This window comes from Physcomitrium patens, chromosome 26, assembly GCF_059467195.1.
Source record: "Physcomitrium patens ecotype Gransden chromosome 26, ASM5946719v1, whole genome shotgun sequence".
NCBI classification, from domain to species: Eukaryota; Viridiplantae; Streptophyta; class Bryopsida; order Funariales; family Funariaceae; genus Physcomitrium; species Physcomitrium patens.
Genome location: NC_143435.1, coordinates 9,063,505 through 9,073,185, shown reverse-complemented (window position 1 = coordinate 9,073,185; position 9,681 = coordinate 9,063,505).

The window sequence follows — 9,681 nt, the reverse complement described above, 5'->3', positions numbered from 1 at the left end:
AAAGCGCCTTCTAGATAATGGCATCATTCTTGAAATAAATCCATGATTGCAAGAAGTTCTTTTTTATGGATCTCATAATTGATCTTGAGAACTAAAATTTTTTGGGATGAAAAACTATTAGGTGAAGTTTATCATTTATTTCTATTTACAATAATATGGCACTCAAAACAAAGTCTGATATATTTGTTTTCATAAAAATAGCTAAAAAGAATTGTAGTAATACAAAATTGGTGTAGAAACTATGATTATCTTCAAAGCTTCAAATGTTGCTTCTATTTCTTCATTCTATTGAAATTTATCTTTATAAGTCAAACATGTAAGCAAAGCTACAACTTGAAAGTCCTTGATAAAGATCTGATAATAGTAAGCAAATTTTAAAAAAAAATTAGACATTTTTAACTGTTTTGAGGATCTTTCAATCTATAATAGTTTAAATTTTCTTAGAATCTATTATAAGTCTATTATTTGAAATGATATATCCTAAAAAATCTACTTGAGTAGTATGAAATATATACTTTTTAATATTGACATAAAATCTTGCATCTTTTAGTTTTTGTAACATATAATGAATATGAAGTTTATATTCTTTTATATTCTTAAAATGGATTAAGATGTCCTCCAGATAATAAATAATAAAATTATCCAAAAACTCTCAAAAGACATCATTCATTACATATTAAAAAGTTGTTGATATATTTGTTAGTCTAAAAAGTATGACATTTAATTCAAAATATCTACACTTGATTCAAAACGTAGACTTCTATTCATCTTCTTTTTTGATATGTATCAAATTATATGCCTCTTGTAGATCTATTTTTATATAGATCTTAGTTTGATTCAATTAAACAAGAAGTCAAAATATCATAGGTAGAAAATACCTATTTTTGATAGTGATCTTATTGAGTCCTTAATAATTGACACACATCTGTAATAATCTATTTTTTTTCTTCACAAATAAAATTAGAGCTCTTGTTGGAGTTTTGGAATAGCATATGAAGTTTTTAGCTAGATTTTCTTAAATATATTTCTTAAATTTATTAAATTTATTTTATGATAAATTAAAGATTGGTCCAAATAGTATTTGGGCTCCTCCTTAAAGATCAATTAAGCAATCATAGGAATGGTATTTCGGAAGAGTATATGCATTTTTTTTCAAATACATCTTGAAAATCTTAATATTGGCTAAATGACACAAGGTAATCTTTTTTTTGTAGCATACAAGAAATCTCTTACAACTACAAATACAAGTTTGATTGTACTAGACTTATGACTTTCTTCTTGATTAACTATACTCTTAGTTATACTTTTAGAAAATTCAAGACTACAAGAAATCTAATCTATTCAAGGATTGTATTTCTTTAACCATGATAAATCTAAAATGACTAGATTAGAAAAAAAATCTAATAATATTAAATACCACAAAGCTACTATGACTATTAGTTGTTATTTTTAAAAGAAATGTTTTATGAATAACACCTCTAAAGAATAATGGACGATTATCTATGACTTATTCATAAATAAATTTTATTTTCTTTATTAAAGGCATGTTATACCTTTTAATAAATTTTTCATCTAAAAAACAAGCTAAAGCTTTTAAATCTAATAAACTAGAGGCTTTATAATATATAGGTCTTAAATTAATATTTATTATAAAACAAGGAGAGGATTAAAATGAAAGAATAAGATCTTCATTACATGTTGTATAAGATTCGAGCCACATGGTTCTTATTATGTTGGAAAATTTTATTTTTTGACATACTATCTTTTTTGACAATTGTAATTTTCATTTTATGATTGCATTGCTTCTTTGGATAATTTTGAATAATATGCTTTTTAACAATGACAAGTCTTTTTTTGATCAATAAAAAATTTGAAATGTGTCACATTAATTTACATATCTTTTACTTCTAAAGATATGTATTAAGAAGATATTGGTATTGCTATTTAATTGTAATAATATTGAAGTATACTTTTATAATTTTCAAATTGAAATTCAAAAAGTCAATTATCACACTTTACAACAAAATCAATTACTTAATTTAATGTTTGAAGATCAAATAAACTAAAAATTAATTTTTTTAGCTCATATTATAATCCATAAAAAAATTGGCTAATGAGTACAACATCATCTCACTTAATATCAATGTCACAGACATACTCATGTAAGCTAGTAATTACATTTACAAATAGGTCAAAGTAAGTAAAAGTAGGTAAAAGTAAATTAATTCTATAATATTTAATATAGAAGCTTCCTAGAAGCTTTATAGACGTTGCTTTGACTTCATAGGTGTCTTTAATTGACTTTTTGGATTAGAAATATGGTCAACAAATTGGCCATGTACCACACATGTTGTTAGCTTGAAGATCAAGCTAACTATGTAGCCCACACGTAGAAAAACTTGCCTTGTAAGTCAAGGCATGTGTCCTATAAAGTCAACACATATTGGAGGTCCTATAGAGCATCACCACGTAGCCCTTAGTTAGATAGTATATATAAAGACAAGAGTAAAGCCTTCTTCACTCTTATCAACTCCTTTCTTGCTTCCAGTCTAGTTTCAAGGGTCTCTAATTTTCTTGTCTTTTGGCAATAGCCATTCCAGTTTCTCTTTCAATATACATACTTATTTATTTATATTTTGTTACTTTTCTTTGAGTGAAGGCTCACTTGTCTGAATTATTTTTTCATCGAATTCTTGTCCTTGACAGATTGACAAGAGTACACCTACAATATCACAGCTTTGTCTAATCTTGATTAAGAGTGGATTACCTCTTTTTTTTGATAAGATATAAGCATATTAGAAGTTTTGAATTACCCTCTTCTAAACTGATATTGTCCTTAGTATTTTTTTTGTTCTCAAGTCCTCTCTACTATTTGTCTTGAGCAATATTATACATCTTCTCTTTTCTAAGTGTTATCATGGCAAAACTTATTGAAATGAAGAGTGCAATGGCACAAATGTAAGAGTAATTGAGGGAGTTGATGCTTGCGATGCATCAACTCAATTTACCACCAAAAGAAGCAACAAGATTGGCAGGAAGTGAAGATATAGAAATGGTTAGAGCTGCTTCAACATTTGCACCAAACCATGTCCTTTTTCCTAGAGTGGAATGCCCTTCTAGTGTTAGAGAACCAAGAATTGCCCTACTTGAGAAGTTTGATGGCACTAGATCCAAGTTTCAAGGATTTATCAATCAAGTATAACTTATGATTGAACTCCAACTCCAAAGCTATCCAACTCCAAGATCGCAAGTTAGATTCATTAGTACGCTTCTTTCAGGTTCAGCACTATCATGGTTTTCATCTTTTCTTGAATGACGAGATCCAATATTGGATAATCTAGAGGCTTTTTTAGCGGAGTTTTGATCCATATATAAAAAACATGATGCAATTCGTGTTGCAACCAATAAGATCCGTATTTTATGACAAACCAATCGATCAATCACATTGTACGCTTCACAATTTTGATAACTTGCAACTGATATCAAGTAGGATGATGCTGCACTTATTAGCAAATTTCTCTATAGATTACAATATGAGGTAAAAAAATTAATGCTCAACTTACGTGATCGTCAAACATTGAATCAAGCAATTGTCTTTACTATGAAGTGCGACAATCACCTTTTTGAATTTCGATCTGAGAACTGTACAAGTGGACCTCAATGTTACTATAATTCAATGGCAACACCAACACCTCTTCAACACATACATTCGAAAGTAGAGGATATGTAAATTGATGCAGTACGTTTCAAACCTCTTATTGAGCAAGAAAAGACTCATCATTATTAAGAAAGATTATATTTATATTATGGAGAATTAAAGCACACTGCTCAACATTGTCCAAAGAAATGACACAATCACAAAATGAAGAGTATGGCTGTAAAAAAAGACAATATGTTGGAAAACGAGTTTGTTCAGCTACAATAGGGACCGTGCGGCTGAAACCTTGTACAACATCTAGTAAAGGTCCTATTCTTTCCTCAGAGCCTTCTCCTTGTTTTACATTAAATATTATTTTAGGACCTAAATATTACAAAGCCTCTGCCTTGTTAGATTCAGGAGCCTCGGCGTATTTCTTAGATGAAGAATTTACTAAAAGACATATCATATCTTTAGTAAAGAAAACTAAACCTGTTCATGTAGAAGTCATAGATGGTCGTCCATGGTCTTCTGGAGATATTACTCACGAAACCCTTCCTATAGAAGTAATAATCAATGGTTATAAAAGCTTTGTAGTATTTAATATCATTAGATCTTCTTCTAATCCAATCATTTTAGATTTATCGTGGTTAAAAAAATACAATCCTCAAATAGATTGGATTTCCCGAACTCTTACTTTTTCTAAAAGTATAACTAACAGTGTACTTAATCAAGTAGAGAGTCATAAGTCCAGTTCAATTAAACTCGTATTTATAGGTACAAAAGCTTTCTTGCATGCTGCTATGAAAGAATCACCATATATTATTTATGCCACACTTGTGTCTACTAGTGGAAGGACTTCAAGTAGCATTCCAAGCCAATATCAAGAATTTCAAGATGTATTTGAAAAAAAGAATGCGGATACACTCCTAGAACATCGTCCCTATGATTGCTCAATTGACCTTCAAGAAGGAGCACAATCGCCATTCGGACCAATCTACAGTTTATCACAAAATGAATTGAGTAAATTCAAGGAGTATATTGAAGAAAATCTAGCCACGAATTTCATACACCATTCTAAATCTCCGACAGGAGCTCCAATTCTATTTGTGAAGAAAAAAGATGGATCATTGTGGATGTGTGTTGATTATCGAGGACTTAACAAGATTACCATCAAGAACAGGTATCCACTATTTTTAATATCTGAACTTCTTGATCAACTGAATCAAGCTAAGATCTATACAAAAATAGATCTTCGGGGAGTATACAATCTAGTACGCATCAAAGAAGGAGATGAATGGAAGACTACGTTTTGAACTAGGTATGGACATTTTGAATACAACGTCATGCCTTTTGGACTTACAAATGCACCAGTAACTTTTCAACATCTAATGAATGATTTTTTTCGAGAGTTTTTGGACGATTTTGTGGTCTACTATCTAGACGACATCTTGATCTATTCTAAGAATCCAGAAGAATATGAACTTCATGTTCATCATGTGTTACAAAAATTAAGAGATGCAGGACTCTATCCCAAGATAGAAAAGTGTGTATTCTATACTACTCAAGTCGATTTCTTAGATTATATCATTTCAAATGATGGACTTATGATGGATCCTAAGAAAATTCAAACTATTATAGATTGGAAGATTCCAAAAACGGTAAGAGATGTCCAATGCTTTTTGGGATTTGCCAACTACTATCCGATCTTCATCAAGGACTTCTCTCAAGTTTCAACTCCACTTACATGTTTGACTTGTAAAGACAAACTCCAATGGAATCAAGAAGCGGAAGTTACTTTTGAATCTTTAAAGATAGCATTTGTTTCTACACCAATCTTATATTATGTTGATTTTTCCAAAACATTCTTTATAAAAATAGATACATCAGACTTTGCTCTGAGTGTAATTTTATCACAAATGGGAACAGATGACAAACTTCATCTAGTAGCCTTTCATTCAAGAAAATTCTCAGTAGTAGAAATCAATTATGAGATCTATGACAAAGAACTTCTTGCAATTATGGATTCTTTTCAAGAATGGCATCATTATCTAGAAGGCGCTTCCAATCTAGTCACCGTGTATATGGATCACAAGAATCTCAAGTATTTTATGTCAACACGCATGTTAAATTGTCGTCAAGCTCGTTAGAGCACGTCTTTATCAAGATTCGAATTCATCATTACTTATCGACCAAGAAAATAATAAGGTTTGTCCGATGTCTTGTCTAGACGTTCTTATCTTGCACCAAAAGAAGGAGATCCAGCTTTTGAGCAACAAAGAACGGTTCTCTTGAAGTGAGAGCAATTTCATCTTCGAGCAATAAAATCAACATTGACTGTTGATTTAACTTTTCTCAAGCAAGTCCAGTTAAGTATGTCTTCAGACCCTCTTGTTCATGATATCAAGAATAATTCTTCTAAATCTCATGATCTATCTAAATTTGGATTCAAAAACAACCTACTCTATTTCAAAGGATGCCTATATGTTTCAGAAAGAGAAGCACGTTTACGTATTCTTCAAGCTCGTCACGACTTTCAAGCATCATGATATTTTGGATATAATAAGACTTTAGAGCTCATATCTAGGGATTTTTGGTGGCCTCAAATGTGGAAGGCGGTCAAAGATTTTGTACAATCATGTGATGTTTGCTCAAGATCAAAAACTCCTCATCATCGACCTTTTGGACTTCTTCAGCCATTATCCATTCCAAAATAACCATGGTCTTCTGTTTCTATGGACTTCATCATGGATCTTCCAATCTCAAGTTTTTATGACTCTATATTCGTGATAGTAGATCGTTTTACCAAAATGGCTTATTTTTTATCATGTACAATATCTATCAGACATGAAAAAATAGCTAAGCTCTTTCTTGACAATATCTATCGCTATCATGGATTACCCAAAGATATTATATCAGATAGGGGAACTCAATTTGTATCAAGATTTTGGCGGACTCTTTTTAAGATTCTAAAAGTGGATATAAAACTATCTTCGACATTCCATCCTCAAACTGATGGACAAACGGAGTGTGTTAATCAAGTTTTGGAGCAATATTTAAGATGTACCATTAACTACCAACAAGATGATTGGACAACTCTTTTGCCATTGGCAGAATTTACTTACAATAACACAATACATTCTTCTATAAAACAAACACCTTTCTTTGCTAATTATGGTTATCATCCACGACTTGATACTTTGGCTTTTCAAAAGTTGATAATCCTGCTGCAAAAGATTTGGTGATTCATTTATTAGAGCTACATGCAACGATAAAGGCTCAATTAAAAGAGGCTCAAGAACAACAAAAAATCAATGCAGATGTGTATCGAAAGGAACAACCACCATTCTTCTTGGGTGATAAGATATGGCTACTTCGTCACAATATCAAGACCACTCGTCCTTGTGATAAATTGGACTATCGAAGACTTAGACCATTTTCTATTTCTGCACAAATCAATCCAGTTGCATATTGTTTACATCTATCGGAGTCAATGAAAATCCATCCAGTATTCCACGTATCTCTTCTTGAACCATACAAGATAGTGGACATACTAAGAAGATGACAAGCTCCACCTCCTCCTATAGAAGTGGACAATAATGAAGAGTTTGAAGTAGAAGAAGTCTTAGATTCAAGGCAATGCCAAAATAAATTGGAATATCTTGTCCATTGGCACGGATATGATATTAGTGAACACATATGGGAGCCAATAAAGAATCTTGTAAATGCAGCAAAGACGGTGGAGGCTTTTCATTGATGACATCCATCAAAATCAAGATGAAAACCTTCTTTATAAAAGAAATAACATCTAGGCAAGATAACATTCTACTTTCAATCCTTGTTCGTAGCTTCTTTGTAGTTGTGACGCTCAGGAGATGGAGAACCAACAATCAGCAGATTCAACTCAAGAACCTTCATTTGTTGACCTGCCAGATGAGATATTACAATTGTTACAACCTTTAAGACAACACAATTGAGATGAAGATCTTCAAGAACGACATATTCTTCCTCGAATAGATGGTGAGATACAATGCATTTGATACCACGATTTGGGAAGGGACTCCTGATGTTTGGTGATTTTGCTAGAGGTAGGAACAACTCGTGATGGTGTTCCAAATGTTCTATTCGAAGGAAGTTATGAAGGCCTCAACAATGATCAAATAACTGGGTGGTCTTTTCGCCCTAGTATGAGACACTACCGATGGTTGAGAGGCCTTATCAATCATCTTTAAAGAGGACAAAGATTAGAGTATGTGGCGAATACAATTTGTCGCATCATAGATTTCCTCAATATATGATGACCGCTCCTTGTGGAACTTGTCTCTAGAAGGGGGGATAATGTCACGGATATACTCATGTAAGCTAGTAATTACATATACAAATAGATGGAAGTAAGTAATAGTAGGTAAAAATAAATTAATTCTATAGTATTTAATATGGAAGCTTCTTGGAAGCTTCATAGATGCTCCTTTGACTTCATAGGTGTCTTTTATTGAATTTTTGGATTAGAAACGTGGACAAGAAGTTGGCCATGTGCCACACATATTGTTAGCTTGAAGATCAAGCTAACTATGTGGCCCACACGTAGAAAAACTTGCCTTGTAAGTCAAGGCATGTGTCCTACAAAGTCAACACATATTGGAGGTCTTATAGAATGTCGCCACGTAGCCCCTAGTTAGATAGTACATATAGAGACAAGAATGAAGCCTTCTTCACTCTTGTCAACTTCTTTCTTGCTTCTAGTCTAGTTTCAAGGGTCTCTAGTTTTCTTGTCTTTTGGCAATAGCTATTCCTGTTTCTCTTTCAATATACATATATGTTTATTTATATTTTGTTATCTTTCTTTGAGTAAAGGCTCACTTGTCTAGATTGTTTTTTCATCGAGTTCTTATCCTTGACAATCAATTATAAGTTATTAAAATTATAAAATATATAATGTTATAGATTTATTTTCTTATTATAAAATATAAATATTATTTATTGTAATATAAATTCTATTATTTTTTCTATATATAGATCAAAATTCTACCAAAAAGCCTATAAATTATCTAATATTAGATCATGTTATTCAAAAAAAAATAAAAATAATGATAATGTAAAATCAAAAAGTAGTGTTATAATAAACCTAACTTGTAATCTTAAATTTGGATAACTTTAGGATTGAAGTACAATTGCTAGTTGTATTTGATTGATGAATCCGTGAAATTTTAATCTTTTACTCTTCAAATTACATTAGAAGCAAGAAAGGAATTAACAAGAATGAAGAAGGCTTTATTCTTACCTCTATATATACTATTTACCTAGGAATTGTATAGCAACATTCTATAAGACCTCCAAAAACTTATTGATTTTGCATGACATGTATCTTAACTTGTAAGGCAAGTTTTTTATATGAATGTTACATAATTAGCTTGTTTTGCAAGCTATCAACATGTGTGGTATGTGGTTAGCTTATTGACCAAGTTTCTAACCTATTAATCAACTACAAATACATGTAAAGTCAAAGCAATGTCTATGAAGCTTCTAGGAAGCTTTTTTAGAAGATATTATGAAATTAATCTATTTTTTTATACTTATACCTATTCATATTATCTAGGTAAAAATTACAATAAATGTATGTCCATGACATCTATAAGACCTTTGACAAGTGTTCAACTTATAAGTTACATGTCTTGACTTGTAAGATAAGTTTTCTATATATACATCACATAGTAAGTCTATACCACAAGCTACCAATACTGGCAAGTATCTTAACTTATTAGCCAAGTTTTTAATCTATTAATTAACTATAAATACATATAAAGTCAAAAAGCATATCAATGAAGCTTCTAAAAAGCTTATCTATAAGATATTATCAAATTAATTTACTTTTTTCTACTTTTATATATTCATATTATTTAAGTAATTATTGGAATTAATATGTATATCCATGACAATATTCTATATAATGATCACAAAAGAGATAGTCAATTTTTGACTTAGCAATACACAACTTAAATTTTTATAATTTTTTTGTAGCCAACAATGTAAATTTCTACTAATTT